A 9,559-nucleotide genomic window follows, 5' to 3' on the forward strand; every position below is an offset into this window, starting at 1 on the left:
TTTCAGAAGTATTAGAAAATTGCTGAAGCATGGGAAAGTAATCTGACATACAGATTAGTGAAGCATATACTTCAATTAGCCATAATCATAAAAAATTTTCACCTAGAAACATAATAATCAAGATCCCACATTCAGCAAAAGGACCAAGAAACAGGAGAAAGGAAAAAGGAAAAAGGAAAAGAGGGAGAGAGATCATTAGAATCACAGCAGATTTTTCAACACAAACCATCAAGTCAAGAAGAGTTTTCCCCTATCAAGTATGTAGTGACCTTTTTTTAATCTCTTTTGATCGTTCTTGGTTTGCAGTTCACTTCTTATAGCCTCCCAAGAGCTGGGATTATAGGCTTGCACCACCATGCCCAGTTTCAATTGCTGTCTCAGCATGCTCAGGGGGCAGGGCTGAAACAGGAGGCCTGGGGATCGAACCCCTGGCCCCTGTGCCTGCTTGCAGGCACCTTAATCCACTGTGCTATTTGACCAGCCCTTGTACGAGTACTTTGACACCAGTTCTTTTCCATGCCTATCAGTCATGATTTGCATCTCTTTCTTTCCTAGTTTACCGAGTTATCTTATTAGTGCCTTTCCTAGACTCATTGATCATTTCTTTCATTTGGGCCAGTATCTGTTTAATTATATCTTCTTTGCATTAAACAAATACTTTATCTGTTTTGTTGCCTCTGCTGTTATTTTGTCTGGGTGGCTTTTGATTTCCTCTCCCCGGATCCCTGCTGGAATGACTATAGGGGAGTTGGGAGTTTTGGGAGGATGTCTGTTGCCTTGTTTCCCCATGTTTCTACCTTTTATTCTTTTTCTATGCTGAAGCTTTCATGTTTGGCCTCTGTTCTGTTCCTCATACCTGACACCACCTCACATAGTAGAAGAGATGGAAGAGCAAAAGGTCTATACAGATCCCTACTGGAGCTGTTTTATGAGTACTTAACCAATTTACAAAGGTGATTTAACTACATCCTAAAAGTGCCACCTCTTGATATTATTATGTGGTGTCTTAGGTTCCAATTTCTGATTTTGTGGGGACATACACATTCATACCATAACAGCAGGCAAACCTGGTGAAGCTTTCTGCCCCTTTGCCTGGACCTAGGGGAAGGAGGTTGTGCTCACTTGCATTGTCCTTAGATGAGAACTGGATTAGGATCAGGGCAGGGCCAGGGAGGAGGTTGGGGAGGCAGTGGAAGTAAGGCGTTGGCTTAGGGGAAGGCTGGTGCAGATGATAGGAAAAGTATCATCAGAGAATCTGTGGGGATGGGAGGTGTGCAGGATTAGGTTCTCATAGCCCAATACCATATTGTTCCTCACAACTGCTCACAGTTGGGTGCAGGGCTCCTCCAGTCCCAGTGGGTGCCTTTATCCTGCGGGCTGGTGATCTCTTTCACCCTTGATTATTAAGCAGGGATGTGCCTCCTACTGGTCACAGCTTTTCAGAGATCAAAGGCAGTGAGGCAGAGTAACCACTTGTCATCAAGGGAAGAGACATTTTGGCTAAGACAAAGGGAGAACTTTGTGAAATATTTGGAAAAAAAGTATTTGGGAAGAGGGGTCATGTGTTTCTTCTCTGCAAAAAACAAGATCCATTTGTTGGAATGTGAGTAGAAAAATATGATCTGCTAGCCATAAGATTCAGTCACTACTCTGCTTCTTTGACTTTATTTTCTTGCTTAAGCATTAGCCTTATCAAATCAGAAAATGAAATTATTTCTTTTATCTCAGAAGGGAAAACTGAGGGCCTGGGAGGTGGCTCAGTGGAATAAGTGCTATCCTGGCAAGCGCAATGGCCTGTGTTCAATCCTCGATTCTGAAAAAAAAAAAAAAAAAAAAAAAGAAGGGAAAACTGAGGTTGGAGTGGGTTATGGTGGCAGAAGCCTGTAATCCTAGCAGGCTTGAGAGTTGTGGGAGGAAGACAACCAAGAGGTCAGTGGCAGTTCTAGCTACACAGTGTGTTGAAATCTATGAACTACATAGTATGTCCTTGTCTGAAAATCAAACTAAACCAAACCATATCAAACCCAATCCAACCAAACCAAATCAAACCTGAGCTTGGAGAAAGTGAAAAGAGTGGATTCTAGAGCTTTCAACAGTACTGCACAGCATGAAGCTGCTTTGTAAATAGGTCACATCAGCAAAGCCAGGTGGATGGGGGAGGGGCCTGACTCAGTGTGGAGGAAGAGACAAGGAACCAGCCCAGTTGCTCCTATAAAGCCAAGTTGGAAAAGCTGTTTTTTTTTTGTTTTTTGGGTGTCTTCCAGCTTCTTAGCCACTGAAACAAATGGGTGGAGCAAATTCCAGACATCTGCTCCTGAAGCTGTCTGTTTCTCCACTTGTGTACAGGTGCTGATTGCCTATTTATTGTTTTCCAGTGCTGTGACTTCCAGGGACCTGTTTACTGTTCTCCAGTGCTGTGATTTCCAGGGACCTGTTTTCTTCCACTTGTCCTGCCACTCTAAGATGTTTCCAGGACAACTCAGGACCATGCAGGGGTGGGTTGAAGGAGGCTCTTTGGTTACCTCCAAGTCCCAACCTCTTGCATGAATTTCCCTCTTGGGAAAACATCCCTAGAAAAGCAAAGGTCATCTCATCTGTCCTCTGGTCACTTGCTTCTTTGAAATCTTCACTCTTGTCTTCAGCTCCAGCCTCCACAGACATGCCCAGGTCCCTACTGAGGCAAGCATTGTGGACTCAGGCACCATTGGTGCAATACAGTGATGGAATGGAATGACCCTTGAGCTGAGAGTAGGCACTGAGCTGAAGGTGGGAATTGTGACTAGAATGTCAAGGAGGATGGGTGGAATGCCTCAGACAACAGAGGCCTGGAAGACAGGATCCTGCCCCAGGGAGTGGATTATGGAGGTTTGAGTTCTGCTTCTGCTCTGCCCCATGACCATGGCCCTGGTATCAGAGCCCTCAAACCCAGCCTGACACAGATCTTTCCACAGTTTTGTGGAACTCCACTCACTACCTGTGGCTCCTAGTCTCTGGGTGTGGCCATTACTGGATTTCCTGACTAGAAGGCTGCAGCATGAAGTCTGGATCTATTGATAAGACAGGGAGCCCCAGAAAGGCTGGGAAAGGAGTATGGAAACCTGGGACCCCTACTCTCTCATCCTGCTGTGGTCACTGCTTTGCCTGAGAAATGTCAAACATTCAGATTTCAAGACCATCTAGATATCTGAAACTCATCTTTACAGTGCCCTAACCTGCATTATCTATCGCACACACATCTTCTCCAGCTACAGGAGAGATGCCCTATCAGGCTTACCTGGTCTTTGGCTGCTTTCACTGGTCTCCAGGAATTGTCTTAGGGTTTTCTATGGCTACACCTATGCACTGGTGGGAATCATCCCAAAATGGAGCCTTAGACAAGAGAAGTAGGGATGGTTTGTGAGAGGCAGAGACCCATAACTAGGCAGGGGTATGAGACAGGTGTGAGGCTCCTCCATCTCTAGCTTTTCCGAGGTGCCTCCAGGACTGAGTCAGACTCCTAAAGGAAAGAACTGGGTATCACCCTCTGGTGGGTGCTTCAAGGGTCATGGTGATCCTTGACCCAGGCAGCATGATTCCTTGTCTGGCTCCCAGAGAATTCATCAGGATAAGGTGGCCCAGCTTCTATCACTCTCCATTGCCTGTATCTGCTGGGAAAAGGAGACCTACAGAAAATCACCACACCAGCAAGATCACTATTAGATGGTTCCCAGAGGTTGGACCCTAGCCAAGGTTCCAGCTGAGAGTCAGATCCACATCCCAGGAAATAGAAATTTACTTGCTAGGACTCAGTAACTATGGCAGTAATGAGGCCTTCTGCCTGCAACAGTGCCCTGGACTCCCATTGGATGTTTGAGAGGGTAGTTTATTAATGGATGAGGCACTGGTATGTGTCCTAGGTGGTGAGTGGAGGGTAGAGGTAAGATGGAACTCAAAACATGCTTAGGGACTTTCTCGAATAACACCACTTAATTCTCCCTGATCTAGGTGGAGAGGCAGTGAGGACTACAGAATTAGTGCCCAAAGAATTTCAGAGAAAGGTCCCTACTTCAAGCCAACTGACTATCCTAGCCATAATGTGAGGATTCTTTGATGCTACACTGCATCTTTGAAGAAGGAGGATGGAGGAAGACAACAAATGTGCAGAAGGCAACTCCATAATCTGGGGAAGATTGGGAAGCTGATTTTTCCTTGTGTACCTTCAGGAACACAATGATCCTATCTGTTCTAAGTGCCACTGATTCAGACTTTACCCTCCAGAGCCAGAAGGGAAAACACAGATGCTGTGTTAAGCTGGTGGTTTATGGCAACTTGTTAGAGTGACAATAGGAAACTCACGTCTCCAGCCATGAGGTCCCTTATGTGCCCTGACAGTTTGATCCTGAAAAGTGCAGGTGGAGTAAGGGACAATGGGAAGCTGCCTTGCTTGTGCCAACATAAGAAATCAGATCAGAAGCCCAAAGAAGAGCTCAAGGGACAGGATTGGATGGTAAAACTTCTGTCCCCTTGGGTGGCTAGTGGATCTTTGGGTACCATTCCCCAGATCCCCCTCTGGAACATCTCTGGGTCAATCAATGAATTTATAATAAGTTCTACTTACCTTCTGCATAGTCTATATGTGTTAAATGAATTCTTCACTGACCAAAGACCAAGGAAGTGAGGACCTGCTTCCTTGCTACATGGGTATCTGACTGCTGGTGACCATAGTGTCCAAAGTCCATCAGGAATGACCTCAAGCCAGAATATGAATGATATGATTAAGTACAATAGAGTTGAGGCCACTTTCATTTGTTTAGGCTATTCTAAAGCATATACATCCTAAGACATGGTTTCATTGTTAGGCGGTAGGTGCTCTTTGTGGTTTATAGAGGACTTATTGTGGTTCTATAAGGTAGAAGCCTGTAGCACCTTAGCTGATGTTTTCCTTGGCTAAGGTCTAAAAGTAGGAACTGGGCACTCTCTGTCATTCTTGAGAACACCTTCTATTTCCCTTCTGGCCTTCACGTCCCCTCCTCCCAGATATTTTTTCCTCTTCAAAGTAACTGGGTTATTTTCAGGTTGGGTTCAGAGGACAGCAGACTCTCAAAGCGATGGTGGTGTGAGCCCAACTTTGTCCCTTCCCTTCCTCGTGGGCCAGGGTACAAGAAGTATAGACCTGGAGACTTGGTTGAATGTGTTTATTTAGCAAAACAGAGGGCTCCATGGGGCTGGTGGAATTGGGGTGAGGGTTGCCCAGTGGTGTACTGTAAGTAGTGTTTTCCAGTTCTCTCACTGGCATTGTGGCTGCTGGGGCAGCCAGATGGCACCTTGGGCAGAGGTGACAAGACGATCAGGAGTCTTTTCAGACAGGAGGCACCTGAGAAGGGACAGTAGAGTAAGGATGATGCAGATTTAGGTTTGGGAGATGGGGGAACTAAGGCACCCCCAAAACCCCCAGCCTGCCCCTATTTCTTGATCTCCCACTAGTCCCTACCCACCCAGACTTACTTCCTGTTCAGTAATCAATGCACTGATCTGTGGAAGAGATGAGGGAGAAAGAACATCAGAACAGGAACAAGTGTGTGTGTGTGTGTGTGTGTGTGTGTGTGTGTGTGTGTGTGTTTCTAGTTTCCAGGATCCATTGCACTGCTCTTGTCTATAGCAGGTCCAGCCTGGCCAAGATGCAGGGTCTTTGTGCGTTTCCTCAGTTCAGGGTCTGGGAGTGAGATCCCCTGGGGACCTGGGCCTCCCAGTGGCTCTGAACCAGGCCTATTTACCTGCAGAGTCCTGTCAGCCTGCCAGGCAGTGATCCCAAGTGACCTTGCCTGAATCCCCCGCCCAGGAAAGACCACTTGAAACAATGGACATCTCCTATGTCAGGAGTGAGCAAGGGGATGGGGAAGGGAAAGATGGGTGGGACAATGTATGGTGAGGGGCTGGCCCAGGGTATAAGACTCAAGTTACAGATAGGAGTTGGCTCAGGACACCAAGAACCAAGTTATGGAGAAGAGGTTGCCCAAGTCAACAATGATGGGGAAACATGTAGCTGGGCCTAACATTGTCATCTGGACACTCTGGGCTAAACTGTCAGGGAGTGCATTTGGGGCCAGGGTCCCTGGGGACTAAGACCTAAGATTTTCACCATTAACTTTCCAGTGATGGGAGTAGGGGATTAAGTCTGTGCTGTATCCTTTCCTTGGGGAAGCACCATCAGACCTGGAGAATCTCACATTCCCTTCCTCTCTCCCAGGTGGCTCTTACCATTGGGGGCAGTAAAGAGTATGTTCTTCTCAGTGAAGCCCACATCTTTTGCAAAACTGATGAAGTAATTCTTCATTGTAGGGCTCAATTCCTTGGTTCTTCCTATAGCCAAGATTGCCAGTGAGTGACCAAGAAAGATACTTTGTAATTTTTTTGAAAAATTTTGGAAGTGGGACTTTCCTATGTAGTTTGGGCTGGCTTTAAATTTACAAACCTCCTGGCTTGGGCTCCCACATACTAGGATGACAGGTGTGCATTACAAAACCAATCTCACTCCATAAATACAGTTGAAGGAGGCCTTAGACCCCTTTCCTATGGAAAGTCTGTGAAGTAGATTCCATCCTGAGGGTTCTCAAACTGGACAAGACTTTGGGGTCTTGGGGAAAATGTCTCCATCCCCAAAGAGTGGGTGGAGAAAGTACTCACCATAGAGGGTGACCTTGAAGAACACTTTATTATGGAACATCTTCTCAAAGTACACAATTGCTGCCTGATTGTAGTTGGTGATGGCCACTCTCATGATGTAGCTCTGTGTTCCAACATAAACTATAATATGGACAATGTGGGTCATCTCTACCCTACTTGATAGGGGGATACAGTGCCCTCCTGTCTTGACAGTCAGGAAGGTCTTTTCCCAGTGGAACAGCACGTGGGTGGTGTAGCAGGGAGGCCTATGCCCTCCTCAGAGGAATTTGCCCCCAAATCCTAAAACTAACTTTAGGACCCCCCTTAGAACTTACGTGTAATATTGCCCAGGGTGAACTGGCCAGGATGGACGTCAGGGACAATGGTTCTGGTCCAGTAATCACAAAACTTGCCCCTGCCTTGTACCTCTCTGGGAGAGAGAAATGATAGAGGTTAAGCTGAAAGGTGACATAGGCTTAAACTCCTTGGACAGGAAAGGAGACCCCCCCCCCACATCTACAAACAGTTCATCCCAGCCCCAATCTCTACCACACCATGATAGCCTTGTCCCTCACCTGCCCCTTGCTATGGTCCTGCTCATCCGACTCTTAGTCTTTCACTGGCTACTCCCCCTTCCTCATCCAACACTCACTGTCTGCTCTGGTTCCTCCTGAGACAGCCCCTCCCACACACAGACTCCAGGGACTGGTCCCTGTTCTTATATTATGTCTTCTCTTTCCCATCTCCCCTGGAAAGTTTTTCTGAGCTTGCAGTCTGTTCTATGCCAAGCTCGGAACTAGTGCTTGAGCCACACCTGACTTCTCCCTTGCATCTAACCCATCCCTGCACTCGAGAGCCAAGCCCCAAAACCTACATTCCTTGGGACTCTCCATCTTCATATTCTCCAGCTTCAAACTACCCCATGGACAGGGACAAAATTCAGGGAAGGTGGATGAGCCAGGCTTCCCTGTGCAACTACTCATTTGTCCTGCCCTTGTCTTTTCCTGTATTAGACAGCCTGGCCTTCCACCCATGCTTCCCCTAACCTCCCTGCTACAGCTGTACCCAGAGCCTAGCCCTCACAGGAGCTCCAGGTTCTGCTCCAGACCCCACAGGGGAGCACTCCACTCTTGGGTGCTCATCAGCCCCTGGTCAGGGCTGCACTATGGCTGACTTCTTTGCTGCTTCTAAGGTGAGGCTCTCTGACTTGGGGTCCAACGTGCTTCTTTTTTATTTCTTTCCAAGTTGCCCATGCTACCATCACATCTGTAGCCCTCTTACTTCGCTTTCCTGGACTGACCTGAATCATCACAGGCTTCTTTAAGGTCACTTCTATCCCAGCCCTAGATGGTGGTCTTGGTGGAAATCTGAGTGGAACCAATATACTCCCTTCCCCACTAGACAGCTAGCTCTCTGTCCTATTTCTGCTGATTGTGGCTGTGTTTGCTGATGGCAGGGAGTGAGGAAGACTGATTTCTGGCAGAGTGGTGAGGTGAGTGACTGTCTCTCAGTCACCCCTCAGCTGTTGCACAGATCCACTTGTGGCTTTACCTGAGTACTCTGGTGGTTACATTGTAGCTGTGATCATCTTTCAGCTCGTAGGTGACACTGTACATTTTAAGCTCTCTTTGGCTTGCATCCTGAATTGTGTTTTCTGCCACACCTACAACATACCACCTTCCCTGGAACTACAAGAAGTGATGACAGTCAGAGCACAAGGATGGCCCCACAGTTAACCTTCCCATTTTGTCTCTCCTGGGAGCTCCTGGCAGCAGAGCCTATGAATGGGGGTTTCCTGAGAAACTAGAAGAATCTGGGTCCCTGCAGGGCCAGAGAAAGCCCTAGGTGAAGAGTCAACCCTGAGTTGTTGGGGATGGAGTGGCTCTGGGAAGGTTGCAACTGGGCCTCCTTGAGCCTCAGTTTTCTCTCCCATGCAGGACTGAAGATGCACTTTGGGATTGGACTGGCATGCTTTGGGATTGGACTCCCTGAGTCTCCTACCACTGAGCACTGCCCCTGAGTTCCACTGACCCTCTTCCCCTCTGCTCCCACCACCCCTGTCACCCAAGTGTCCTTCCAAGTGGGGTGAGACTTTACCTGTTCTTCCTGGAAATTGGTCTGATAAGGGATCCTGTTCAGAGATGGCCTTGAAAGTACAGTCGAGGAGGGGGAGTCCTGGGCTTGGGTCTTCCAGGCCCCCAGCAGGATGAGGCCCAGCCACAGGAGACACAGGGCCATAGCTTCTGAGTAGAGGCTGAGCCTGGAATGCGTGGAAGGAGGAAGATGATTAGTGAGATGATCACCAGAGGCATTATTTATAGGCCACCTGGCTGCCGGCTGCTCTGCAGTGGCCTAGCCATCCTCTGTTAAATCCAGGAAGCATGACTCAGTTGCAAAAAGCTCCTTCAGAATCGTGTGGCAAGATACCTGCTTCTTCCCCCCCTGGACAGGATTGTGCAAAGTAAAGAGAGGGAAAGTGACAGGTGACAATAAGAATGTACCCAGAGCTCCAGCACGTGGGTGGGGTAAAATCTCCCTGTGAATGCTCACTGTGCCTCTTCTCTTCATCTTGTTTCCCTGTCTGGCAGTCTCCTGTCTGTTGTTCAGCAGGTTCAGATAAGCTGTCATCTCTGTCTGACTCTTTGGAACCAGGATGTTGGTGTGTGGGGTGACGTTCACTCCTTGCTCCTACAAAGAACAAACAATATGTCAGACATGGTGGTGTACATTTCTAATCCCAGCCTCTAGGAGGCTGAGGCAGGAGGACTACCACAGGTTAAGGCCAGCCTGAAATACAGTGACCCTGTCTGAATACACAAAAATTTAAACATCATCATCATCTTCACCACCACCACCACCATCAGCACCACCACCACCATCACCACCACCACCACCACCATCACCACCACCACCACCA

This window comes from Octodon degus, unplaced genomic scaffold (genome assembly GCF_000260255.1).
Source record: "Octodon degus isolate 3935 unplaced genomic scaffold, OctDeg1.0 scaffold00123, whole genome shotgun sequence".
Classification (NCBI taxonomy): domain Eukaryota; kingdom Metazoa; phylum Chordata; class Mammalia; order Rodentia; family Octodontidae; genus Octodon; species Octodon degus.